The sequence below is a fragment of the Podarcis melisellensis genome, assembly GCF_964234715.1.
Source record: "Podarcis melisellensis genome assembly, chromosome: 7".
Classification (NCBI taxonomy): domain Eukaryota; kingdom Metazoa; phylum Chordata; class Lepidosauria; order Squamata; family Lacertidae; genus Podarcis; species Podarcis melisellensis.
Genome location: NC_138539.1, coordinates 41,870,674 through 41,898,418, shown reverse-complemented (window position 1 = coordinate 41,898,418; position 27,745 = coordinate 41,870,674). Strand labels below are relative to the sequence as shown.

Here is a 27,745-nt window from a genome sequence, read left to right as displayed (position 1 = left end):
TTAGGTTCTAGCAGTTCTGTCTCCAGTTTCGATTTCTCCACCTGGAATCCTAACTTTTTATCAATCTTAAACACTTCCTTAATCTGAGCATAGTGTAACCAGTCTCGCACTTTATCTTTCATTTTCTCTAAACTCTGCAGTTTCCAATTGTCTCCATCCCTTTCTAGTATTTCCCAATATTTTGGCCAATTGGCCTCCATATTGGGTCTTTTTCGGGCCTTGGCCTCCAAAGGTGACAGCCACCTCGGTGTTTTGTTTTCTAATAAGTCTTTGTATCTTGTCCAGACATTAAATATTGCTTTTCTGACAATATGGTTCTTAAAGACCTTGTTGATCTTAACCTTGTCATACCATAAATATGCATGCCATCCAAATGCATTGTTAAAACCTTCCAAATCCAACACATCCGTGTCCTCCAGAAGTAGCCAGTCTTTTAGCCAGCAGAAAGCTGCGGCTTCATAGTACAACTTTAAGTCTGGCAGGGCAAAGCCCCCTCTTTCTTTTGCGTCCGTTAATGTCTTAAACTTAATTCTGGGCTTTTTGCCCTGCCAGACAAATTTGGAGATATCTTTCTGCCACTTCCGGAAGCACTCCGTTTTATCTACAATCTGCAATGTCTGAAACAAAAATAACATTTTTGGCAATACATTCATCTTAATAGCAGCTATTCGACCTAACAATGAAAGTTTCAGTTTTGACCAGCTATCCAAGTCTCTCTTAATTTCAGACCAACATTTTTCATAATTATCTTTAAACAGACTCAAATTCTTTGCTGTTATGTTTACCCCTAGGTATTTAACTTTCTTAACCACAGTTAACTCTGTCTCTCTCTGAAACCGTTCCGACTCAATATCTGTCAAGTTTTTTCCCAACACCTTGGTTTTTTGCTTATTTAGTTTAAATCCCGCCACCCGACCAAAATCCTGGATTAGTTGTAGTACTCTTTTCGTACTAGATTCTGGCTCCTGTAATGTCAGAACTAAGTCATCTGCAAACGCTTTAAGTTTGTATTGTTTCGCTCCGACCTGTATCCCTTCCACCAACCTGTCCCCTCTAATCGTGTTCAAGAGCACCTCCAGGACCGAGATAAATAGTAACGGGGAAATCGGACAGCCTTGTCGTGTTCCTTTTTCAATTTTAAACTCTTCTGTAACCACATTGTTAACTATCAGTTTAGCCTTTTGTTCTGAATATATTGCATCAATCCCATTCTCAAACCCCCGGCCCACTCCCATTTCTTTTAGATTCCCTTTCATAAACTTCCAGGATATGTTATCAAAGGCCTTCTCCGCGTCTATAAAAATTAAAACAGCTTTAGTATTTATGTCTGTTTGTAAAAGCTCCAATATATCTATAATGTTCCTTGTATTGGCAGACATATGTCTACCTGGGAGAAAGCCTGCCTGGTCTTTATGGATTACTTTGTTTAAAACCCTCTTGAATCTACTTGCCAAAACGTCTGCGAATATTTTATAATCCACATTTAAAAGGGAGATGGGACGGTAGTTCTTAAGCTGTGTCTTTTCAGTTTCCGATTTTGGTATCAATGTGATGAAGGCTTCTTTCCACGATTCTGGCGCCTTCTTCCCCTCTAAAATTTCATTGCTGACCTCCATCAGTGGTTGTATCAAATAGTCTTTCAATGTCTTATAATACTTGGAGGTCAGCCCATCTGGTCCTGGTGATTTGCCCTGTTTCATATTTTGGATGGCCTGCTCAATCTCTTGTCGTGTTATTTTGCCATTCAGAATTGATCTATTTTCTTCTGACAACTTTGCCAGTCCATTTGTCTTTAGAAATTGTTTAATCGCTGCTTCATCTTGTGGCCCTTGAGTGTATAATTTTTTGAAATATCTCTGGAAACACTTTCTAATCTCTCCGGGGTTCTGGATACATCTTCCTTCAATCTCTAAGTTTGTCACTGTGTTTAACTTTTGTCTCCTCTTCAACTGCCAAGCTAGCAGTTTTCCACATTTATTAGCCGACTCAAAAGTTTTTTGTTTCATTAGTTTGATTTTCCATTCTATTTCCTGATTTATCAGTTTACAATACTGTGCTTGGTAAAGTTTGATTTCTCTCAGAATCGGCTGGGACTTCGGATTAAGTCTTAACTTCTTCTCCAACTCCTTGATTTTTTCCAAAATTTTATCTTTCCTTTCGTTTTGTTTCCTTTTCTTTACTGTGTTCTGTAAACTATAGTTTGTTAAGGGTGCTGGCCTCACAGACCTACAGCACTCTTAACAAACTAAAGGTCCCAGAATTCTCCATGACTCTTAAAAAGAGACCCAATTGTTTCAAGTTCAGCCACTGAGCTTCGTGACTGAGCAGGGATTTGAGCTCATGTCTCCGCAGTCCAAGTCTAGCATATTATTCACACCTTACTGGCTGTAAATGTGACAGATTTTCATCTCACACATTTAACTCTGCAAAAGGCATGGCTGGTTTTTGCATGTGGGATGTCGCACATTTTTAATTTATTTTTTTAATGTGGGAGGTAACCTGGAAACTGTGTATGCAAACTTATCTGTCCCTGTGATAATGCACCATCCTTATCTAATTTGTCCATGCTGTTGCCATAAGTGTGAGCACAAATTGGGTCTTTGCACTACTACCTTTAACCAGTCTGACAATCTGGGTTATGTATTTACAATAGGCAATTAGCGTATGACGCCTTTTGACATTTCCTGTCTTCTCCCTGCCCTCTTTGATCATGGCAACAAAACCTTTCGGACAAGCAGAAAACAGCAGCTTTATTATTTCAGATAATGACACCAATTACTTTGTCTTGTTGTGAATAATCTGATTTGGGAAATACCACGTTCCACCCATCACTCAAATGACACAAGGTTACCGCTTGCCTTCAGCTAGCGACATCGACACTGACAATGTGCGTCAACACTTCCCACCTTCTTATAAAACTTCTCAGGAAGCTTATACAAGAAGAAACCTGCCTTCTTTGCACTGCCTCCCCTCTGCAATGCCATGTAGTAAAATTCCAAACACATGTAAGTTCATGCAATGGAGTTCTCTCTTCGTCTCTCCCCCCCCCCCCCCGCAGTCCCCTGCAACCAGTAAAAAGCCTCTGCAACCCAATGTCCCTGTTGCAAATCACACAGCACATAAACTGTGGAAATCGCTCCCACAAGAGGCAGTGCTGGCCACTGGCTTGGATGCCTCTAAAAGAGGCTTAGACAAATTAACAGAGGCTATGTTCTGCCTCCAGGGTCAGAGACAGTACACTTCTCAATACCAGTTGCTGAAAATATCAGGAAGGCCGCTTGCTGTTGCAGTCAAATCCTCTTTGTGGGCATCTGGTTGGTCACTGTGAGAACGGGAAGCTGGACAAGGTGGTCCACTGGCTTGATCCAGCAGGGATGTTCTGGTGTTTGATGTTCCTGCATTTTGAATGCAATCATTCTCAGGCCCAATGACATTTGTTATTCACACAGCTGGGCCATTTATGTATAAAACTAGTGGTTTTATACATTATACCTTAGCTAGTGGTGCTGGTATAATTTTTACAATAAAGCATGCATGTGTAAGAGGGGAACTAGAGTCTGTTTTCCCCTTGCCTTACTGCTTACATGCTATCAGTGTCAACTAGCCCCACCTTTGACATCATGTGCTGAAACTAGTACCATTATCTGGGAGTCCATATGTTACAGCACATACCTCTGCAAGAAGGGGAGCCTTCACATGTATAACTGTGGACATGAAGGTTTCCACATGTTCTAATACCCCAAATGCTCATGGAGATGTGCTAAAACTCTCTCCCTGAAGATGCCCACAACGTATTTGAGCATACAATTTTTCTGTAACTGCATTCTATTCCAGGCCTAGGAATCGAGAAAAAGTATAATGGCATGTATCTTATCCTCAGATAACTGTGTAAATAAATTTAGCTTTGGAATGCCCTCCTTGAGTAATTCAGGAGGCATAGACAACAAAGAGCTTTAAAGACTTCTTAAAATTGTGAATGCTTACCTAGGCTGTCCCACACGCTAACTCTTAATTCTTTATTTATTTATTTTTCCATTGTTCAACTTCATTTAATTTCATACAGTCTCATTGGATTTATTTATTTTTACTCAGTCTATATAATTTTTACCAAATCTTGTTATATTAAGTACAGTATTGTATTCATATTTAAGTGGGTGGGATGTTTTAATGTATTTCTCTTTCCTCTTGACTTTAATGTATCTAAATGGGGTTTATTGTCTATTTGTTTTGTTGTATGCAAGTCTTTTTGGGTTTCACTGGACAAGATAAAGTGACTGACAAATATAATAAATAAAAATAAATAAATAATATTGGTATTTTCCCTAATATTTGCCTATGGCTTATATTTTGCATATTTTATGTAAATTGCTTAGAGAACCTGCTATATTAAGTGGATACAAATTGGATGTATGAATCAGTAATTGTGCATAAACAAAGTAATAGCTTTTCCAGGCTTTCACTCCTCGTGTCAATTGAATGCATGCAGGGAGGCCCTACTCACAAGCCAAAGCATGTGCATTCTGTGGCAGGAATTTAAAAGGTTACGGTCAGAGGTTTATCACGTCCATTTTCCCATTTTCATTTATGCATTTCTGTCTTGCACAATTTCCCAGGAAAAAGTCAGGCCTAAGAAATTTGATTTCTACAGGATGTCTTCAAATTCATGACTCACTGCTGACTTGAGCTAAAATAGCTACAGACCTAACTGCAAGATGTAACAACCTCCCAGACTATGATTCAAGAGGGGAAATCTGTCATTTCTGAATAGTTCAAGGCCAGCTGTTTTCTTTTCTCCTGTGCCTTAAATAGGTTGTCTGTGGTTCTGTCCATTTTATTTCAACACATTCAGGCCAGGAGTGGCAAACCTGTGGCCCCTCAGATGTTGCTAAAGTCCAACTCCCATCATTCCTAGCCATTGGCCATGCTGGTTGGAAATGATGGGAGTCCACATCTGGAGGCCAAAGATTCCCTTTTTACCAATTTTATCTACTTCTTTGCAAAATAGAAATCCTGAAAGATCAGCTTCAGAATAATAGAAACCATAGTGGTGAAGACAAATCTATTCTGCCCCACCTACTCACCCTCCACACATTATAGTCTAAGTTAACTTCTCTTGATACAATACTTTGGGACGGTGTTGTCTTCTGAGGACATGGCCTGTCTGTTCCACTTGGATTTTCATAGATGTCTGCATTCCTTTTCTTTGTCTTTTCATCTCATAACCATTTTTCAAGACCAAATCAAGCTGCTTTGTGTGGTCACATGATCTTGGCAGGATGTCATATTGGGTGCAAAAAGTACCACACTGGTGGAGAAGCGGCACTAGCATTGGTGCCAACTTCCAGCAAGATCTCACTAAAATATTGCTAGATCTCGCCAGAGGTTGGCATCAGTGTTGGTGCTTTGTGCCACTGCTGTGCAACCTAAGCATGAGATGCTTCAACAGGGGTAGCTCAGCACTTCTCATTTTGCCTCAGTGTTACTTTTGTGCTTCTAGGATTTGCTGAACAGCTTGGATTTTGTTATTATTTGAGCATGTATTGTGAGGAAACGATCATTTTTAAAAAATAAATAAATCTGTTTTTATTACTATTTGTTAGCTACTTTGAGTGCCTTTGGAGAAAGAGGCAGCACGGACATCTTAAACATTTTTATTTATTTATTTATTTACTTTCTAGCAGGTATGCTTGAGGCTTCACGGAATATAAAAAACAAATTTACACAAATCCTGTCTAAAACACTTACACAGTGGTACCTCATGTTGCCTAACCTCCAGGTTATGGAATCTTCAAGTTACGGCCGCAGCAAAACCGGAAGTGGGTTTGCTGCTTGTGCATACACAGAAGTGGTCCTCCGGTTACAAAATTTTCGGGATACATCCAGGCCTCCAGAACGGATCCCTTTCGTAACCAGAGGTACCACTGTAGTGTCTTTTTACAGGTTCAGTAACCACTTTGAGATTGTTGTTTTTACAATTAAGTGGTATAAAAAAATTATGAAATAAAATAAATTCTGATGAATTAATGCCGATCTACAAATCAATGGAAAATGGATACTTACTTTTTCTATGTAGTTCACACATAATCTAGATCTAGTGCATTATTTTTTTACCCTGAAAGTCATTTCTTGAGAAACAAGCTTCATTTTAAGAATAAAAGCTCCTTGCAGGCAGCCCTCTTTAGGAAAGTTTTAAAATGTCTGATGCTGTACTGTTTTTAATATTCAGTTGGAAGCCGCCCAGAGTGGCTGGGAAAACCCAGCCAGATGGGCGGGGTATAAATAAATTATTATTATTATTATTATTATTATTATTATTATTATTATTATTATTATTATTATTATTATTATTATTATTCTGCATTACTCTGCAGTGTAGTGCAGCTGAAAGCAGATACCAGCGGTCCTTACAATGGAGCTGCATCCATACCTGCCCAATGGTGTTGTAAGTGGGTATATATCAAAATTATGATCATTTATTGCTTCATTTGCCTTGGGCATGGGCAGGGAGGAAAAGGCATGGATATGGGTATGGGTAACCATACCCACTCTGGTGGATAGCACCAGATCAATCTAGAATCAATCTAGATCAAAAGAAGCATGTTGAGGATCAGCATGAACTACGTTTTTGTGCTATAGAAGGGCTGGTGTGTACACAGACTGAGTCTGCTGATGGTAGATTACCGGTAAGTCAGATCTGTTAAGCAAGAGAGAAAACCAGGACGAGGCAGACAATGACATATGAATAACAGGGATAGGCGAGGTGAGGTAGGCAATAAAAGAGCAGGTGTAGCTTATTGGAGTAGCTCTAGTTCCAGAAAGGCTTTGATTAAATCTCAAGCAGTGACTTAAAGGAGGAGAGGGAAGCAAAACTGAAGGTGTATTAAAGTGGAATAAAATTTGGAATACAGATCCATTGTTTGACAGAGCCACTGATCTTGACGTGAACCTTCAGAGGCAGTTGGTAACAACTTCTGTTCTACAAGCTGTCTTGAAGAGTTTGTCACAGTTAGTCATGAAATTGCACTGATCAGACTTGCTGGCCTGTTGTCAGCTATGGAATGAGGATGCCTTCTACTTCCACAAACCCAGGGTCCACCCTCTCCTGACCTCCTCCCTCCATGTACAATAAAAGTAATATGGTTGCACTCTGAGATCCCCAGTGAGTCAAGGTGATGTTGCTTGTTGGCTCAAGAGGGAGATGCTCCTCAAAATGCATCCTCACATCCCATTCATTTTCTGGCAGCGGAACAATGAATCATCCTGTGATGAGGCCAGACACTATTTAATAGTAACTGTCCAAGCATATTTTTTTCTCTTGTAGTAATTCTGTGGTGTTTTACCACAAGGATGAAGTGTGTTGTTGTTTTTTAATGTGACATTAAAAATTGGATGCTGATTTAAAGTAGCACAGCAGGTAAACTGCACAGAGACCCAATCTTTTTCCGCCAAGAAGCTCAACTAAATAGCCATATCTGGCATTCCCCTCTACCTAACTGCAATTGCATGTGAGGGGAGAGCAGGGATGATTCTGCTGACACCACCCCAGTTACTGCAACCCCACTGCACTCCATCACTCTGGGACAAACCTACCTCACAGGATTGAGATGAGGATAAAAAAAATACGGCATAAGCATCTTGAAGGACACCATGCAAAAAAATAATTATTATAATTTACTTCATAGAATTTATAAACTATCTTTTCCCAAAGGTCCCAAAGTGTACGCTGACTGTGAAATAATGTCATCTACAAAGCACAATCAATTAAAATAAAATCCATACAGTACCATACAAATATTAATTACAGCATCAAGGCAATACAGACAGCCAAAGCCCAAAGGCAGAATTAGTCAGTTGCTCCAAAGGCTTTTGAGAAAAGATACTGATTGGAGAGTGGAAGACCCTTAGTAACATTACCATCCATGACTCTTAAGGGGAGAGAATTGTACAGACATGGCACAGTCATCAAGAAGACCTGAATAAAACTGTTGAATAACAGGCCTAGTGCAAGTGTGGAGGACTGCCTCTTCCTCCTCCTCTACACCACTGCCTCCTCATCCACCATTGTGCCTCCTTTCTCCTCCTGGGTGTTGTGGGTGGCACTGCTGCCATGCTACAACTGTCACCTTTGCTGTTGTATGTGTAAGTGTTCTTCCTCAATTGTTGTACTGTGGCAACTGAGACAATCTCTGGAGCATTCGCTCTGAAGAAGCTGCTTTCAAGCAGTATCATACCACCTTAAACTATACCAGGCATTGGCCCTCCAGATGTTTTGGGACTACAACTCCCTTCATCCCTGACCACTGTTCCTGTTAGCTAGGGATGATGGGAGTTGTAGTCTCAAAACATCTGGAGGGCCGAGTTTGCCTATGCCTGAACTATACCATTTTGTTTCCCCCAGGCCATCCTGGGAACTGTGATTTGTTAAGGGTGCTGAACATTGAATTGTTGGGATGCCTAAATGACTGCGAATGTGACATAATTTCTCTGTGGCATCACAGGTGCTCAAGATTTTCCAGGTAACATAATGTAAAGATGCCAAGGATGCAACTTGTTCTGAAGCATTTGCTCAGCTGACTTAATGGATAGACTTGACTACATATTTCTTGTACATAGATTCCAAATTAGCCATACTAGAGCTGTGTACTCTTATAGAATACAGTTCATGTATACTTATTTGTGAGTACATATATTTATAATGTAAAGGTCTTTAATGCTTAAAGCATCATTGTTCTTTATGGGCAGGAAACTGTAATGTTCAAAATCCACATCAAACACTCTCGGTTTGAATAATTATTATGCTCCTGGTGTACACTTGATATAAGTAGCAGCCATGAGATATATTTAGAAAATGTCCATGCAAAGTACTTAAATAATTATTACTAATCTGCAGTGTCTCAGGTTGGACGCTGTAAAAGTATATGACCTACTGTCAGAAGAAATCTAAAAGAGACCTCAGTTATATATAAGCAAGGGTGTGATCTGCGAAGCATAACCATCATGTGTCTCCATATGAGGTCCAAATTAGACAGAATGTGAGATGCATTACTGTATTGCACATATATCTGTTAATAAATAGCAGCCATGGAAAGGGGTTGTGATCAGAATTGTGGCATGTAGGGAGAAGGTTAACTCTTTCCCCATGCACTTGCAGTTCCAATATAAATCCTCCCCACCAACTGCTACATACCTTGGAAGGAATACTACCATTTGCAGGCTTTCCTCCTGAGGTTAATTATAACTTCGATGCACTGTAACTTCAGAGCTGCTATTTTGAAAAAAGCCACTTCCACCCTGCAGAGGAGGTGGGATTGAGGGCATCACAGCCCCATCACGCGCACGGTGGCTGGAGCCCAGCCCCCACGCGATTGGGGGAATCCCCGGCCGTGTCATCCCCTGGCCGGCCATTTGGCTGGGTTTGGGGACATGGCTCACCCAATTTAAACACAGGCGTGGCCGGGGATCTCTCTCTTTTTCCTGCATACCAGCTGTTCCTGTTTCCACCCTCCTGCCCTTTAAGCTTTTCGTTCCTTGACCTTGCTATGGACCTTGGTTGGTCACCCTTGAGGGGCCTGGTAGGAATTTTTCCAGTTGGCAAATTGGCACCAGCCACTTGGTTTTTGCCTACCTCATAGCAAATCATCACAACTTCCTTAGTATTGGCGGTTAGGCATTGGTATTGGTATTGTTTTGTAATGGAAGAGGGGAGGAAGCTCCATCACCTGCCCTGCATATTGAAGGGTAGTCCGATAAAGGATTCCGGGGGGCGTGGCCCTGACCGAAGCCTATGGATGTAGGGCCTAAGGCACGCCCCTGAGCAGTGACCCCGGGGGAGTTCCTAGTTGATGTGCATCAGCAGGGCTCCCCTACTGGTGGTTAACCGTTCTCGGATTTCAAGCAGATGGGCTGAAGCCGGATAGGACCAATTCCTAAGCCAATACCGCTCATCACCTGTAACCAATAAAGTTGTGGCCATATTTAACCCAATAACCTTAAATAATTGTGTCATGTGTCTTTATTTCCACTGGGGGGGGGGACAGGAACTCGCCATGCAATCAACAGCAAGACAGATATGTATAATGCAATCAAACGTTTCATATATAATCCCGGTTCACACAATATGGCTTACCAAGACTGCAAAAACTCACAGGCTCTCAGAGGAGGTCACAGATGTTTTGCTTCTCCCCAGTCCTTCAGCTTAGCTAAGGTGTGGCATAACTGCATCACCCAAACAGGGGCTTGTGTCTTCTCACTTGGCTGCAGCTTGTGGCTAGTGAAGAAAGAGCTTAAACACAAGCCCAGGTTCAGACAACACCATGGCTTAGCTCAGCGCAGGAGCAAAAAGGACTGCAGAGGAACAAAACCACTTTGAGCTCCTCTTCAGGAGCCAGCACCATTGATTGGTCATGCAAACCAAGCCATTGCTTACTTTGGCCCTGAGGCCAGTTTTGTCCCTGAAATCAGAAGTGGTTGCAGAGCAGCATTCCTTGGTAGATTGCTCCCTTTGTGAGATGTTCATATTTTTATTATTCTAACTTGAATGAAAAAGTGGCTGATGAGCACTGATTTACTTACTTTAATCAAATCCTTGGACAGTATGAAAGTGGCTATGACGTAGGCCCTAATGTTTATGCACTGTATTTTTTTCCATCTGTAATTTGGGTGTATCATAGTAGCTGGCCTCCAACAATGTAAGTACTTTACTAAATAAATAAATAAATAAGCCTATAGTCTTGAGGCCTTGGAGTATTTTGAATTTAAAGCTTATGAAGACTTAATTATGGAATATTTGGGGCAGTGGAGTTTTCTGAGGGCAGGAGTGGCACCCTGGGAACCTACGTGACAGGACTAACTTACCTGCCTGCTCCCTAAGGGAGCACTGCTAGTCTTGCACAAAGGGATAGGATGGACCAGAGCCACAATATGGTGCATTCTGTGTAGTATGGAAAAATGTTTGGTTAGACAGTGCCACAAGGCACACAGTGCACACCAGTATGTTATCAACGACACACATGTTTGCTGAAGGAAACAATGGAGCAACATGATGTGGAGCTATTCCTAGCTGAGCCCTTTATTGACAAGGATTTTCCCCCCCCAAAGCAACTTCTCTGTAATGATCTCAGGCAGGCAGGCAAGTCCCGATAAGAATTAACAAATCTCTGGCACTTTTAGTTACATTTATTTACAAATTACACCCAGAGCGTGGCTCCTAGCCTGCCGTTCTTTGATACAAGTTGGTCATTCTAAGTCTCCAAGCCTGTCACAGCAAGAAGGGTGCTAACGTCCAGTCCTTCCTCTTTTGCACTTCAGTTGTATTTTAACCCTTTCAGCTCTTCTGGCTCGGGGAGAAAGCGGGTGGAGTTCTCCCCCCTTCCCGCTCTCAAGAGAAGAACTCTCTGCATGCTATTTCTCTGCTGGTTGCCTAGCAACCCCCTCAATGCCGTCTCTCTCTCCCCTCCTCCTTCCTGGGAACTGTCCAAGTCTGCTGCTCTGGCTGAGTCTAGGAACTCTTTGTGAAAGGGGGTCGAGCTCACCCACTCCTGTTCTGTCTGCATTCTTTCATCTCCAGAGTCAGACTCTGGCTCTCTTTGTACTGGCAATCCTTCATCTCCCGAGTCAGACTCTTCCCAGGCATTTGATTCAGCCACGTCCCTGACATTCTCTCTGTTTGACAAATCTTTAATCCACCAACACAAATAACTCCCTAGCGGCAATACATATGTATGGCAGGAGTCCATCTACCACAAATACTCCTGCACATTATTAACAGTTGGCTTCTGGAAAGGAAGAAGGCAATAATGCCTTCATAAGCAAATTTAAATGCATCAGGTGCTAAAAGTTCTTGAAATGTAAACAAGGAGATTTGTAAAGAACAAAAGTCATATGGGAAAGAAAAAAGTCATTTTCACCTAGGTAGTCCTAGTGCATTGATTTTTATCTGGGTGTAGTTCTTGCCCAAGATTAAAGGTCATACTTTAACGGAAGGAGGAACAGCTTATTCTAATAGTAGCTCATTATCCTCATTTAGCTATAAGATGAGCATAACTGATAGCTTTTGAGTTTTCATTTATTAAAATTTCCTTGATGTACCTAATGACCCCCCAGGGGTTGCTGTGCCCACTCTCCACACCCAGTTTCTGAAACTTCACGCAGAAGATAAGACTCATAAATGATGGAGAAGGTGGTGACTTATTGCCCTCACATCCTTAACCTAATATTATGACTGGACTTAAGAGATTAGACAGGTGCAACTACACCTATTTTAGCCTCTAGTCGGCACATAAATATTCTATGACTAGTTCAACATGCCCCAAGGGGATTTTGGACTTTTATTTTCCCAGAGCAGACCTCCCATGTGGTATGCTAAATTGTTTTTTTTGAAACTGTGGGGTGTTTCAGGAAGAATTGTGATATAGCACAGATATCGCCTATTCAAAGGAAAACATCAAAAATCCCATTAGACATAGTGAAGCCCTTGAATACATGTGTCTGTGTGTGTCAGAGAGAGAGAGAACACTTGTTACGGTGTCTTTATAATATGGGTGTAATTGTCAAAGTAGAGCATACTACAATCAAGATAGACTCCAAAAGCATGCAGCACAGCCACTGATCCCACTTCAGATTCCCCAAAGAAGAGCATGGGCCCTCGCAGCCTGGCTCCTTCCAGTTCAGCTATCTGTAGCTGAAAACTCTCTGTAATCTCTTGATTTGTTTCCAAATTCCAGCTTGGCCTACTATCTTCTCGACAGCAAAGACACAAGGGGAAGAAATCATAGGTTTTGTGCACTACAACAATCAAAGTGTGACAGGCAGGGGCAGAGGTTTGATCGAGTGCCACGCCTTCATTGTGTACAGTTGGAAGACAACATGGAAGAGGTTGCTGCTTCCGTCACATCAGAATCCACCTTTGATCTCACACACATAAGGAAGCAATATTTAACACCACATCTACTGAAAACAGTGGGTGGTTATATACTTTCCAAAAAAAAATCCATGGAACAACAAATCCCATCAAGCCACTATAAATGCAAGATAAACCTCTCATTTTTCTGTTCTAGCTAAAAGGGAGGGGAAGTTTAGTTTATGATACCTCTCTCCATTCAAGGAACAAAGAGAGCTTGTGTATCAGCTAGAACACTTACGCTTTTCTCTTTACTTTTAAGACTCTCACTGCACAAGCTTATACATACAGTATTTGCTTGGCTCACTGAGTTCAGTGGGATTTCCTTTAGGTAAGAAGGAATGGGATTGCAATCTAAGAAGCTGCAACAGTTGCATTAATAACAGGGCCGGCCTGCCAAGGTGAGGAGACCACCTCAGGCAGCAGAATCCACAGGGACAGTAGATCCCAGTGTCAATCTTTCTCTCCCCTCCCCCCCCCCAGTTCCTGATGTGGATCTTCCCTCACACCTTCCCTGGTGAGGAAGGGGGTGCTACTTGCGGTCCACCTCAGGTGCCAAAATGTCTTGGTACAGACCTGATTAATAATTACCATCCATCACAAAGCAATGTAAAACATATGGAACCTCAAAGTCTCTTTGGTCCTGATGGATATATGTCCAAATGGATATATTTTTCCAACATATTTTACGCATAGTTTTCTGTGTTTCTATGAGATTGAGGGAAATGAAGCTGTGAGCTCTCAGTACTGGATTTTTGTACTAAGGACAAGCCCCAATTTTTCATATCCAAAGTAGATCTGAGAACTATCACTCTGAAGCTAGATATTAAGTACAAAGCATTAGTCTTGACATGTTCAGTGCCTTAGGGATTCAACAGTGTGCACACTGGAAAGAAGAATGCCTTTGTCCTTTAGCCAAGGAAGCAATTATTTCTGCAGCTGATTATTTGTATAATGATTGGTTAAAATAGGGTGTACCTGCTGCAGAAGCTCATGAAAACAAGTGCTTGGCTTTAATTTTGCAGCTTCTACTTTATTTGATGGGTTAAATTCTTCCAGTACGGTTGCTAAAAATACCTGTTTTTGGAATTTTTACAACAGGCAGTGTTTTTATTTACAGTGTAGTCTTCATTCCACTCCACCCACAAAACACACGCTACTGGCATTTAATTCACCCCTTAAGAAAAGAGGGGGCGTTCTGAGGCATTAAGAACAATCAGTTGTAAAACAGATGTTAAATAAAATTCTTCCCTATCCCATTTCTGACTTCCATCTACTCCATATTTTTTGGAAAGCTGTTAGCTTGTGATGCATTTGGACACCTTGTATGATATCAAAACCAATTTTTGCATGATTTCTGAGATGAAAGAGCAATTTTGGATATAAGTTGATGCCATTTTGAATCAAGTTAGTGGACTTAACTTCTCCAAACTGAACTAATTTTTTTTTCCACTTCTCAAATTTCCTAAGCAACACCAGGTATGAGGCTGCTATTACTTTATCTATATAATGCTACATATTATGTATAGACACAACTAACCAGTACATCTGTGCATACTACATTCCTCTGTCTCTTAGGAGAGAAATATATTATAGGTGTTTGCAGTGTTCAAAACTCCCATTGTTCTAGGTGCATTTTGTGGCAGGGAATTTCATTAGCGCAAGCAGTTTCTGAGCTCTGGGCACAGTACTGTGCCTAAGATTTCAGATTAAAACTGCAGAGTGGAAGGAAAGGAGGACCTTTTTCTGCCTCTCTACTTCCTGCTACTCTCTGGAGAAGAGAGCCTCTTAAGAACAGGGGGTGGGGCAGGGGAAGGACTAGACTATGTGAAAAATTAACATAATATTTTACCTTGTAGTTCATTCACTTTTAGCTTTATATTTTTGTTATTAAAAAAGCACACCTAGACATTCCATTGTTGTGGCCATAACTGAGGTTTAAGGTACCATTTAGCTATTTGTTTTCCACAAGCACTGTAAACCAAATCATGCTTTAATGAAAAGTATAAGAAGCACCTGCAAGACATTCCCAGCAAGGAAGAAATTTTCTGGGAACCTATATTAGCACCCTCTGCTGTAGTTCATAGGCACTGGCTGATGCGCTGGGGGGGGGGGGAATTGCAGAACCAGGGTTCTGCATAGCTCCCTTCAGAAGACGTAAAACTTAAAGTAGCTCTTGCTTACCTCTAAGCATCAAGACCAATGTCTGGGGATTTTGTGTAGGAATATGTGGCAGATTTTCTTGTTGGCATCCCACCCAGTGGCACAGTAGTACATCTTTAAGTTCAGGAGCTCATAATAAAGAAAAAGGTAAAGAAAAGGAAAGGAATATCCAACCTCTGCTCAGTTATCTTTATCATTCTCTGATTTCTAGGTTCTCACAAACAAACTTGAAAGCCTTGTGGTCACCATCGTTCACTTAGCAGATCATGAAGGATTCACCCAATATCCCAGTGTTGATAATGTCATCACCTATACTCTGAAAAATAGGACTTAGAGCTGTGCTTCTCTATGCTCCGCTATTCTCCCTATCCCACCAAATAAATATTCTGAACTGGATAAATAAATGGTCAAATATTCCATAATGGGATGTCCAGAAATGCCCACAGCTGTACATTTTCCTTGAGCAAAATTATATTTTTAAAAAAGATTAGCCTTGTGGTGTTTCAAGACACATATGGTTAAATGTTGAAAAAATACATCTTCTTATACAATACAACGTGTAATGGCTGAGAACTGAATGTGTGCCAGAAGGTATGGGATTATTTTGCTGAGTGCAGTGCAATCTTAGGCTGCATACACACTGTATCCTGAAAGCATGTTCAAATCACATTTCTCCTCTCAAAGAATTCTGGGCACTTGAGTTTACCCCTTGCAGAGCTTCAGTAGACAGCCACCCTCAATGGACTACAGTGGCCAGAATTCTTTGAGGAAGGAAATGTGCTTAAAATGTGTTTTAAAGGTACAGTGTAGGCAACCTCATAAAAAACAGTTTGGCTTGGCTGTCTCCTTTGACAGCTGTCTGCAACACCAAACCTGCCAAGCAGCTTTTCTCGGGTGGGGACTTGGGTGAATAATTAGCCTTGAGCAATGAAACCCCAGAGCCACACCTTGCTTGACTCTCTGATTTCTCCTCTCACTGCTGGAACCACATTATGACAGGGATGCTACAATCTTGATCCTTCTCATGATAAAAGCATTGACACTGTTTATTATATAGATGTGTATATATATTTCTTCTGTGCTGTTGAAGCCATCAGCTTAATTGTGCTGGAAGCCCAATACTTCATTTTGGTGTGGCAGGTTCTTTAGAATGCTTTGGTATTTACCTCCACTATGAGAACTTTCTTATTCTTTTCAGCCCCACCTCAAGAATCCAAAATTGTTTGACACATACTTCTGTGATGATGCCATCAAGAATACCTGCGACACACCATCTGAATTTGTCTTATTTAAAGGACAGCCTTATTTTAAAGTGTTAAAGAGAAAGGCAAATCTTTTAATGAGCTATTATGATAGCCTAATCATGATAATGTTGCTAATGTCTTCTACTTCATTAATCTAAGACAGGAATTTAAAAGGGGTATAAAGTCTCATATCCTATAATCATTTTTTTCTGAAACTTAGAAGGGTGGCTAGAAGAAAAAAGAAGAGTGTCTCATCACTAGCTCTGGCCCCAATTAATTTTGGCTTTGGCACCACCCACTGATGACTTCAGTCCCACCCATATTTGGTATGTGGCTTCTAAGAGATTTACCACAAGATAATGCAACCCTTTGATTCAAAAATGTTCCCAAGTCTTGTCTTAAAGGGCTGCAGTAAATGTTCATTGGGAAAAACTAAGCACAAAAACTACGTCAGCGCCGTCTTACCCATAGACACTAGTGGTGCGGGGCGCCAGGGCGCCAAGTTTTCTGGAGGGTGCCAGGCGAGAGTCCAGGCAACACCAAACGAGCGCGCTGAGTGAGCAAAGGTGCATGAGCCGCTCCCACCGAGCATTGGCTTGGTTTTTTCCCTTTTAGCCTGCAGGCACCAAATTCTGTGGGGCGCCAGAAAGCTAAATGGGAAAAAATCGAGCCGACGCTCAGCCGGAGCCCAACAGGTTGAGGTGCAGGTGCTCACAGCACCCCTCCTGCTTGCCATCTTTGTCTTCGAGCCGGGCATCAGGCACCGCGGATCTCCATGGGGCCGGCTCCAATGGACCAAATAATAAAATAAAGTGTGTATTTGCTTATTCTGTTGCCTGCCCTGAGATCACCTGTTGATGAAGGGCAGGGTATATTTTTAAATAAATATATAAATCTAAATAACCCAGAATATAGGTAAGCAGCTACAAAAGAAGAGTTAGATGTCAGTGGGCAAACCTCTCCAGTTAACTTTTGTTAAAAGCTACAACAAAAGCGCAAAATATCATAAGCCAGCCAAAGTTACCCCAGTTCCAAACCCTGCTCAGAAGGGAGGCTGCTGAATCGGTCCAAGCCAGGCAGAAGAAAAACAAAACTTTCAAACAGAGTTTGACACACACCATCATTTTTGCCAGTGTAACTTCAGTTGGGTTGCTGGGTCAGATGACTGAGATATAAGGAGTTTGGAATAGGAATGCGTCTCCCCCTGCCCTGCCCCACCACTGCCACACACACTCATCTAAAACGGCCCCTTTCAGGACTTCTGCCAGACTTCGCAAAGAGAGATGAGAGCCAGCTGAGCTAGAATGGAAGACTTATACCAGTGTATCTCCAGCTGAGCCAGGCAGGGGAATTTGGCTGGCATAACCCTGGCTGAACCCAGGCTCAGCTGGAGATGCACTTATTCCAAACTGCCCTTAGAGGTTTGTGAGCAACAGAATGGGGAGGCCATGTGTGGACTGGGTTGAACCCAGACCTTTGGCAGACCTTTGGGTCTCAAATTTCAGCGGTGCCCTGTGTGGTGCCAAAATCCTCTCACCTTCCATTCTACATCATAGTTGTGGTGCCCCCTGTGGTGCCCCTGAAGCTCCATGCCCAGTGTGACCAAATCACCTCCATTGCTCCACCCACGTTTTTCTATGGCCCACCCACCACAAATGTGGCCTGGCAGGTTGTCTGTGAGGGAGTGTGGTACTCAGGCTAGAAATGTTCCCCATCCCTGGCCTGGGGCCTCTTTGGTGCCAGCTCTAGCAGCTTATCTCAATGTTCCTGAGCTAAAGAACACACCTTCCCCCATTAAAATTCAAGATCACTTGCCCATGGCTGTGGCATGTCCCTGACAATAAACACCCTTAACCTTATCTACTCCCACACACAACAACAACAACAGTGGGACAGCCTGCTATCATTCCTGCATCTGTAAGCCAGGAGATGCATCTTCTGTTGCACTTCCATATGCCATGCAGATACTAAAATAATATGCAAATAGTGGCGACTCCAAGGTAGGAACTGAATCTGTCTCAAGTTCTCCAGCCTCCTTGGCTCTTGAGGAGAGATTTTATCAGGATGCAACAGCCTGAAGGGTGTAATTGGGGATTGGTCTGAGCTGTAGGGTGTCCCCCTGGGGGAGAGAGAGAGAGAAAGGTCTGCTGGAACTTAGGTGCTGACATAATAACCTTTGTAGCAGTGAGAGGGGCAATTTAATATATAGCATGAAGTGGCACTTATGCATTTGGGGACATCTTTCTAAGGCTGCTTAGTCCTGGGGGCAAGGCAGGGCAGATGATTTTCATTCCAACTTCAATGAGGGAGTGAAGACAGAAAGTTCCCCTGCCCATGCACTGCCTTCACCTTAAGAATTGGGCTCCCCCACCCCCGTAATTAGTTAAGAAAAAAAACAAGTTATGTAGCTGTCTGAAATATATATAAGTGCATGCCTAGTTTGGTCCTCAGAAGCATCCAAACAGTTGGTTTGGTTGCTATCTCTTTTAGGAACTTCAGTATTCACGTTTGGGAGCATTTCTGCTTTGAGAGTCTGCAAAATTGCTTTTCTCTCCTGTTCTGTGAATAGCTACTGACAGCATTTGGTGGTCTATGTGGCAGTGGATTAATGATGAATCCTCATAGCATCTTTAGTTTTGTTCCAAGTTCATGGTCCTATTGTTATCATAAAGAATACGAATCTATATTTGAAACGGTCTGAAAATATAGGACAACTTGCTCCCAGTAGTTGCTTGATCCAATTGCTTCAGACAAATACCATGGCATTCCCATCTAGTTCTGTACCCTTGAAGCCTGAAGTGATGCTCTTCGGGTGCTGATTATCTTTTTGATCACTTCTGCCTAAACCTCCCTGTTTCCATAGCGATTAACATAAGAGGGGAGGATAACACCTTTGGAGATATTCTGACAGAAATGCTTCATAGCTCAAAGAGTTCACAGAACACAGCAGGACTTCCAAACATGAAGTCGAAGCTCTTTTTGCTTCATTCTGGTTCCTAATATAAATTTAAAATCTTTGTTGGCTGGAGAACTGACTTTCCAAATACATCTCTTCTGTATTCTTTTCTGCATTGGCAAGTGACATATTAGCATAAATAGTGTGCAAGAGGCTCAGAGGTGATCTAAGTCTGACATCTGAAAATGCTGTGCAAATATTTGATTACGTCAGTCCAAATCAGAACTGTAACCAAGTTAAATATATCTTAGAGTTGTCTCCAATGTTAGTCCAATTCAGAGTGGATCCACTGAAAATAGTTCATTAAGCATGTTTATTAATTTCAGTGGATTTACCATATGTAAGAGTAACATTGGATCCTCCCATAAGAGTTGTAGTCAACTAAGCCCTACTCAGAGTAGACTCATTGAAATTAGTAGACCTAAGCTAGTCATGTCTATTAATTTCACTGGTCCTAGCATTGAATACCACACTTAGTATTTGAGTGGTATGAATTTTAAGCTGTTATCCTATGCATACTTACCTGAGACTAAGCCCCATGGAACACAATGGCCCTTATTTCTGATTAAATGAGCATAAAATTGCACTGTGAATCAAGTATCATGCAATCCTATGCATGTTTACTCAGAAGTAAACTATAGTGAATTCAATGAGACTTAATCTCAGATAAGTGTATCGTATTGCAGCCTTAAATTAATTAAGTCTGCATGTGAGTCAATCTTTCTGAAGGGACAGGGAAAGACTTCCTCCACAGAAACACTTTGTTGTTGTTGTTGTTGTTAATTGATTAGTCTAACAAATTATTAATTAGCAGCAATTACAAATCATCACAAAGGCACCAATGATTCCAAAGGCACCAAAATCTGCTTTGCCCAGGCCACAAATGAGCTGTTTGGTGGGGCCTGAGTGCAAACCCTGCTTTGAGTCCATCTGACAACATAGGGCAAGTGGGCATGGTTTGACTAAAATGGCCTGGCAAACCTTATTAGATCCACAGGCCAGAAGTTCCCCGTACTAATCTGATTCTGTCCTAATTCCAGTATATGTATGCGTGTATATATATATATGTATACACACACACACACACACACACACACAATTTCAAGAAAGAAGTTATAACTATATTTGACTAAGATCAGTATATTTCAGAGTGCTGTAATGAAATTAAATCCTGCTGATGGAATTTAGATATTCATAACATTCTCTGGACTACATCACACATGGAATGTGTGTGTGTGTGTGTGTGTGTGTGATTCTCCAGAAAATCAAGGTTCTGTTTCCAAATTGTCCTGCAAGAGAAACCTCCAATTAACAACAACAACAACAACAACAACAACAAAAACTAAGGCATTTTGGATGTATTTGTTATGACCTGGAGATAATATCCTGAAATTAAGAGAGGTTATTTTATACGTAGAATGGAAATCATTCATTGAGCCTGCAATTCTGTACCCATTTATCTAGAGTAAGCTCCAATGTACTTGATGGGAGCCCCCTTGGTGTATTGTTAGAATGTTGGATTAGGGACCAGGAGACCAAGGATCAAAGCCCCACATGGCCATGAAACTCAATGGGTGACCTTGGGCCAATCATTCCCTCTCAGCCCAACCTCCTGCAGAGGGGTTGTTGAGGAGAACCATATATGCCACTCCGAGCTGCTTGTGGGGTGGGGTGGAAGGTGTGATCTAAATGCAATGAATAAATAAATAAATAAATTCTGCTAAGTAAGTAAGTACAACCTATATTTTAGTAATGTTACAGTTAGAAGATATATGGTTAGCTCAAGAAGATACATGTGAACATCCTAATTAGTCAACGTGAATGTGCTTGTGCAATTTAAAATATAGAATATGAACTATAGTTACCAATGCCTTTTTATTAGTTTGGCTGCCAAAAAAAATTCACAGTATTTACCGTATTTTTCGCCCTATAGGACGCACATTTTTCCCCTCCAAAAATGAAGGGGAAATCTGTGTGTGTCCTACGGGGCAAATACAGGCTTTCGCTGAAGCTTGGAGAGCGAGAGGGGTCGGTGGGCACTGACCCCTCTTGCTCTCCAGGCTTCAGGAAGCTATCAGCAAGCCTGGGGAGCCCGCAGGAGTTCCCGCCCGGCACGCAGGGTGCCCTGAAGCAGAGCGCCCCATGCTTTGGGCAGACATCAGCCAGCCCCACAAGCTCGGGGGACAGCGGGGAGGCACAGCGCCACCATCCCTCTGTTCCCCGGCCTGGTTTGGGGGGAAATAAAGGGGGGAATTCCTTTATTTCCCCCCAAAAAAACTAGGTGCGTCCTATGGGAAGGAGCGTCCTATGGGACGAAAAATACGGTTTAAAAACAGGGATTGCTTTGAAGAATTAAAAACTTAAACATATGCCAAGCTATTTTTTTTTGCTTGACATCTTTTTTTTCCTTTTCTTTTTTAAGAAAGCAGTATGATGTAGGGGTTAGTGTTGAATTAGGACCCGGGCAGCCAGAGTTCATACCCCTGCTCAGCCATGAAGCTCACATGGTGACCTACGGCCAGTTGCTGTCTCTCAGCCTAACCTACCTCACAGGGTTGTCATGAGGATAAAATGGAGAGGTGAAGAACCATCTACATCACCTTGAGCTCCTTAGAGAAAAAGATATTAATTGCTAAGTGACTGTATAGAGGTCCTCACACTCCTATTTTTTGAAATATCAATAACACCTCCAGTTTGTGCTTTGGGGTGATCATTCTTTTCCCAGATACACATCAGGTTGTATGTGGATGTGGGTATTGGTATTGCTTGACCACTCTGCCAGCATTTAAACAAATTCTGAGAGATAAAGAATCTTTCTTTAAATTGGCTGGTAATTAAACTCTTGGTGTAGACATGACGCTGTAACCCAAGTGTGTCTATTTCCTTTGTACTTCCTCTTTCATACTAGAATGCAATAAGTTTCAGTAAGTTATTATCCTCTTATCAATAATTGGGCTGGCTGCACACCCATCATTTGGGGTGTGGTTCTATATTTCAAAAGGAATCAAGCCACCTTTGTCTCCAAACTCCAATTAGTCATCTTTTCCGTCTCCTCTTTGACAGTCCATGCAATTCTTGCAGCATGGTCATTGGAAACTGTGTGATTTGATGTTTGAATATGTTTAAATCTGGTGTTGGTTAGGAATTCTTTAAATTCCTAGTGAAGTTTGGCCCATTATTGTCACCGTTATGTATAATCACAAATAAGGCTAGTCTTTGGGTAGCAAAGCTTTGAGGAAATATATCTGACAGCCATAGACACAGAGAAAAATTACTTTCTGTTTGTCCTCATATGTGATCTCATGTTATTCGTTGCTGGGAAGAAACTGAAGGGCCAAGTTGTGGCCCTGCCCTGTCAGAATGACAGTGTAAGTTTACTGTATGTTACATTTTTTAAAAAAATATTATGTTGACAAAAAAATACAAACAAATAAAAAAATGGTAATCATTTATTGCCAACCTAGAGTGCAGGATTTGTTTTGCTTCCCATTAATTTCAACAAAATCCAGACCAGAGCTGCATTCCTACGCTATCAGTAACCTAGTTCAAAGTACAGGACCAAATGTTTAACTAAAGTTAATCCATGTACTGTATATTTGGAGCTTCACATGCCTGATGTGTCTTTTCTGTATTTGCTGTGGAAATCCATTACATGCTTCACATATAAATTGTGGTGGTTTACAAACTATAAAAGATAGAAAAGAATGAATCAAATGATATCTTTTAAGGGAAAAATCACACATTGCATGCTATTACATGAAGCAAAAGCCCCAACGTTTTTGTTGCTGCTGCTGTTATTTTTCATGAGAAGCTGCCTCTGGAGACAGTGATGTTGTTGTTTTGTTTTTAATGAAAAGCTGCCTCAGGAGGCTGTGCTTTGGAGCAGAAGAGTAACACAGAGACCAGGTGCCTAACCCTTTCCCTGCAGGTCACAATTGTCCTTCCATTGTATAATTGTCATTGTAAATATGCACTTGGAACCCTGTGAAGGGGAGGGGAGCAGCAGACTGGGGAGCAATTTTGCATGGGGAAACAACCGGCGGCTAAAAGGGTTGTTTATTTATGAAAAGGTTTTGTCCCATGCTTCCCTTAAAGCACCAAGAGTGGCATACATATTTCTCCTTTTATCCACACAACAAACCTGTCGGATAGGTTAAGCTGAGCGATGGTTACTGTCCCAAAGTCACCCAGTAAGCTTTGTTGCTGTGGGAGGATTTGAGCCTAAATCTCCTTGGTCCAAGTCCAACCCCCCAACTGCTGCGTTACACAGGCTGTGCAACTCCGTTTCTGGCCATTCAAAATTAGTATACCCTCAAGCCTATTATTTTTCCATTTTGACATATCAGGGCTTCCTTGCACACGTTTGTATTTAACATGTAGGTTGTGTGCATGCCAAATTGTTTCTAATGCAAAATCATTCGTGCTCATCCTCAACGTGCTTCTTTCAATCTAGATTGCTTCTAGAACCTGCCATCCACAAAGGGTGGTCATGGTGACTTGATATGCACTTGGAAACCCTCCCCTTGATTAAGTTATCCAAACCTTTTCCTCCCTGCACATGCTCCAGATGAATGAAGAAGGAAATGGTAATGTGCGCCTCCCACAGCATCATTGCACAGCTGTGGCAAATCCATTGCCAGGACCACCTACATCTGTTTAGGATTTAATACTACACTTGATGCTAGGCCACTGAATGGCTACTAGTAGGGCTGTGCTGACACCTGTTCTCCATTTTCTCAATAGTTTTCTTCCTCTGTGAAAGAGGTGTCCTTTCTTCTCATTCTCGCTTTGGAATTTATGTGAATGTGAGATTTTGACCTTAACGGTGGCCAGGGGTGGTATGGGTGTGTTTCCTTTTCATCAAACATTTCTCCAGGACTCTGCAACCTCCCTGGCTGCCTACACTTCCTGATTTGAAAAAGTCTAATGGGAGGAATTTCTTCCTGGTGTATTCCACTGGAAGGCAACTAGGAAGGCTGTAGAGTGCAGGTCCTACCCAGAAGAATTACACAAAAACCGTTTTGCTTTGATAATTTTCCAATACATTTATTTGCATTAATTGTATTGATGGAGAGTGAAGAATGACTCAGAGCATTAACATTCTAAAAGTCCTTGTCTCCTCATTAGATTTATGGGGGGAGAGGGGGGGTCCCAGAAGCCAGAGCTTTGGATCCAGCACATATCAAGACATGTCTGTCTTTCCAGCTTCCCTCTCCAGCTTCAGACTAAACACCAAGACTAGTTCCCTGGCTCATTGTTTTCCTAACTCTAGGATTACATGACATCCAGGCAGGTAAGAGGGGAGGGGGCTTACCCCCTCCTCATAACTCACTTGTATCTATGGCAACATAGCAAACACTTCAGTCATACAGTTCTTTGTGCCAGCTAGGCCGTCAACTAAACACAGAAACTGGTATGACGGGTTTAGCAGTTCCTGCTACTACAGGCCCCCATCTTGTAGATACAAAAAACACAGGACTGTTGGCGATTCGCAAGCATTATCAAAACCAATCCGCCCAAATCTATAACAGTACTGATGATGTACTCTTTATATAGCCAAAATTGTACCATCCACACACAAGAGGGAGTTAGTGGCACATTTAGGGTAGCCATAAGTTTTGAAAAAGTAAAAACAATGTGAGGAAAATACCCTAAGAGGGGAACCCCCCCCCCATTGCCAAGAGCCCATTGAGGACTGGCCAGAGTCAGTGGCCACAGTGTCTATTGATAGCAGTGGTGGGATTAAAAAAAAAGGTAGGAGGATGCAATTGAATATCATTGAAAGGGGCAGAACCTGCACAGAACCTGCAGGTTCCACATCTAAGCAGAAGAATCAGTTCTCTATGTCCTGTTGTTGGGCATCCAAGCCTCTTTGAAATGAATAGAGGATGCACGGCCAGGCTTGTGTAGCCAGAATAAATGTTGCTGTACTATTGCTCTGTTCCAGCTCCTGGTTTTACAGTGTTTTAATACTGGGCTTTGCCAAATGAAATATATATGTAATGAGTATGTTATAAAATAATAATAATAATAATAATAATAATAATAATAATAATAATAATAATAAAAAACAGTGTCCTGTGTGTTTTAAAAACTGTAGTTATGATGGCTGATTTATGTTTTCTGCATATTTGTAATCTCTATGGCTGTAAACTATCCTTCAGAGATCATACTATTCCTGGTTGTCTTGATCTAAGAGTTTAGCAAAGCTATGATCTGCACATATGAACAAACGTACATGCGCAAATATATTAGTAGGTGTTAAGTAAATTGTCAATTTTTTCTGCCATTATTATCTCACTTAATGGAGGCTGCTACCATCACAATTACTAAAATACCGTAGTTTCTTAACATAATTCCTGAACTTAGACCTACTTAACTACACATTGTTTTATACAGATAGTTGTAGAGTTTGGATATATTAGCCCTTATGGCATTCTGTTTTTAGAAGTTTTGCTTTGTACTTCAGTGAAATATTGAAAAATAATCCTTTACCTGGGTAAAATAAACATAAGCAAATAAATATTTGCTAAATATTCATTTGTTGGTTAAGAGTTTAGAGAAATGGAAAAATGGAAACAAGCAATAAAAGGACAAGTGTCAAAAATGGTGCCGTGTCAAAAATGACCACAAGTCATATTTCACCTTTTCTCCACCCTCCTTCCCAAGTAAGCCCATGAAATCCAGTCTCTAATTCCACCATTGCCCAAGTGGCACCATCTGAACTGACAAGTATGGATTGTTTGACCTGCCTATATGGTGCAGGGGCATAATGCGTGCATATACTCTGGGGCGCTGAGTTCAGTTTTTGTTTTATTCGCCCATAGCTTGTTGCACATTTGGGTTATATCTACCCAGAAGGCTGATCCATATATGGAACCCTGTATGACCTTCATTGAATTGCAGTGGAGAGAGCTGCAACCCACAACCAATGAAGTCAAGGCAGCAGAGCTGGGGACAGGGAAGGAAGCGCCCTCTGGTTTGATTGGTTATAAACTTCACCCAGAAGTATTCATTTTACTAATAGCAATCAACTGCATTTTGATTTTTTTAAATTAAACTGTAGTTATCTCTTGAGTTTCAAAGCACTTTGTGAATAGCAGCTCATTCATGGGAAATAAAAGCTTTGGGTCAAAAGAGTTTTTTAAAATTCCTTTGACTTGAAACGTGGGTGTTCACTTTGGCTGCTTCCCAAGCAAAAAGAACCAAGGGAGCAAATTATAGTCCACACCCAGTTGGGAACTTTCTTCAGGTATTTCACAGACATGCCTTGCATCTGAATTGTTCATATTTTTTCTGCAGAGAAAAAAAGCTTCTCCAAACAACACTGGGCAGAATATTTCTCTCTCAACTGTTTTGTTTTGTTTTTAAGCATATTAATTTTGTGTGGGGTTTGGCAATGTGTGAGGCAGGGAACCTATTCATGTTTCCCTATGAAGTGTTTTTTCTACAGTTTTGCCTTATTTAATTATTGGATTATTATTAATAACAACAACAACAAATTATTTCATGCCCTTCAACTCCAAGTCCCAGGGTGAGTTACAACAATTTAAAATTCATAATTAAAAATAGTTAAAACAAATTACGGTTATAGGAATAGGGTGGGTCCTGAAAACACACCTCAGGTGTCAAAAGTTGGGATAAAGATCTGCATCTACAGCATTCACCAAAAGCTGTACAGTGGTACCTCAGGTTACATACGCTTCAGGTTACATACGCTTCAGATAACAGACTCTGTTAACCCAGAAATAGTGCTTCAGGTTAAGCACTTTGCTTCAGGATGAGAACAGAAATCGTGCTCCAGCAGTGCAGCAGCAGCAGGAGACCCCATTAGCTAAAGTGGTGCTTGAGGTTAAGAACAGTTTCAGGTTAAGTACGGACCTCTGGAACGAATTAAGTACTTAACCTGGAGTACCACTGTACCATGAATATGCCAGATGCACCTCTGTGGGGATGCCTTCTCCTGTGCCTTCTGTGGAACTAATGAGAGCCCCTATTGCAGCTGTGAACATCCAAAAGTATCTGTAGGAAAGGAGGTGATCTTTCAGATATTTGGGGCCTAAGTCATTTAGGGCTTTAAGTGCTAGTGTGAGCAAATTAAATTGGGCCCAGAAATGAACTGGCAGTCAATGATGATTTTAGAACAGGGTTTATATATGAGTTCTAAATAGAACCTCAGTCAATAATCTGGCAGCTACATTTTGAACTAGTGAAATTTCTGAGGGCTTCAAGGACAGCTGCATATCAAACACATTGTAATAATCCAGTCTAGAAGTTACCAAAGCATGGAGTACCAGTCATCTCTGTCCAAAACGGGCCATACCTGGTGAACTAGCCAGAGCTAGAAATAATCAAACCTAGCTACCAAGGCCACCTGAGTGGAATACCCTCAAGCTATGGTCCTGCCGCTTCCAGGGCAGTGCAAGCTTGTTCCTGCCCACATCCTCGACTCAAGAACTTGGAATACATAACACCTGTTTTTTC

General features: G+C 41.4%; 1 long non-coding RNA gene across 1 annotated transcript in view; it reads left to right on the top strand.

The window, feature by feature from the left end:
* LOC309373959 overlaps nucleotides 1–26,548 on the top strand; it is a 76,666-nt gene extending 50,118 nt beyond the window's left edge. Inside the window, exon 3 of the long non-coding RNA XR_014170309.1 lies at nucleotides 26,089–26,548. This is a non-coding gene — a long non-coding RNA (uncharacterized lncRNA). The remainder of the gene's footprint in view (nucleotides 1–26,088) is intronic.
* The last annotated feature ends 1,197 nt before the right edge of the window (nucleotides 26,549–27,745 follow it).